Consider the following 1,567-nt stretch of genomic DNA (forward strand, 5'->3'; position numbering starts at 1 on the left):
ATAGAAAAAAAATGAAATAAATGATGGCTGTTCAGTAAAATCCTTTTTTATTTCAATTTCCCTTCACTTTAACGTTCATTTTTCTACGAAAGAGTCTAAAACATATTAGCAAGTAATAATATACGAGTTTGAGCGTAGTGATGTACCGCCTTCCTACTTATGGGTGTATCGACGGCCTCTCTCGATTTTACCTGGGCTTTTAGAAGAACTATACAATAATTAGCCTTTATTCACGGTGTAGTCGGCAAAACTGTTCGACCGACCGGCCGGCGTACACTCACACCCATAAATTAAATAACCAGGCAAGAAGGCAAGGGAGCCCTGGGGGGGCAATTTCGGACCTGCATCATCGAGGAGTGTACCTTCACACATGGTTCGTGTACATGTGTTTTGTTGACACGCACACGCAGATATTGCGAAATAATCATAATGTATAAAAACGGAAGGGTGCCCTTAAATGTTAATGTTTTTTTTGTCACCCTGTTTTATTCATTAACCATGGAGCCATTAAAAATACATAAAACGTTATACAGACAGATCGAGCAAATTGACAATTTTTAAATCAGTCTGTATTTCGTAGTTTGCTTTAAAAAAAAATTCATCACATCATCTTCATTATCTTTTATAGTAAAGGTTCCCCTCGCGTCTAAAAGTTTTAACACTTGATGCCAGTTTTGGTTGTTTTTCCAGGTTTTCCCATTTGTTTGAAAAGAATCCCGAGCCGACATCGACATGAAAGAAAAGCGAGAACGACGGGGTTATTGTTTGTGTTCATTAATTGAACAACCGGCCAGCGCATCGCATTTCCGGTGAGGGTGGATTCCAAATTTCAACCATCAGTTTTTAGCAAAGGTTTTACGACCTTAAAACGCGTTAAAAAATCTCATTCCGGGTTTTCGGTATTGAATGTTTTTTTTTACGAAATTCAATGGGGTTTATAGAATATTTTTTAAGTAGATATCCTCATTCATACCGATTTGCTCAAAACGCATCAATGTGGTATTGTTAGTAGTCTATCAAATAATGTCAATCAAATCATTGTTGACAATCATAAGTTGAAAACGGCTCTGTATCACCCACTCATCGCTACACCGCATTAAAACAGCGGTGGATCGTGAATACGATGTTGATGATTATTGTATGATGATGATGGTAGCGATGTGAACTGAACTGGGTCGAACAAGGACGCCGTATTGTCTGCGGTCCGCGGCGGACGACGAGACAGAGCGAGCACGCGATAAAATCTTTTCGTTCCCTCTTCTCTTATCGTCCTCGTCGTCGTTCTAATGTAAAGTGTCGCTCTTTGTCCAAAGTAAATGGGCGGCTACACAACCGCCCCGGCCCGCATTGGCTTACTTCTTTGGTTTTGCCAAAATTGATGACAGCTATGCGTTGGGCTCACGTTGACCCAACGGAGCCAGGGTTGGACTTTTTTTTATTTACCATTAAAGATTTATTTAAAAAAATACATTGCGCACTAATCATAAAAGCATTTATCCGCTATTTTGGTCACGTTTATCTCAATACTCGTTTTCTTAAAAAAAAAAGTTAACAATTAATTTGATCT

Source organism: Anthonomus grandis, chromosome 22 (assembly GCF_022605725.1).
Source record: "Anthonomus grandis grandis chromosome 22, icAntGran1.3, whole genome shotgun sequence".
Taxonomy (NCBI): domain Eukaryota; kingdom Metazoa; phylum Arthropoda; class Insecta; order Coleoptera; family Curculionidae; genus Anthonomus; species Anthonomus grandis.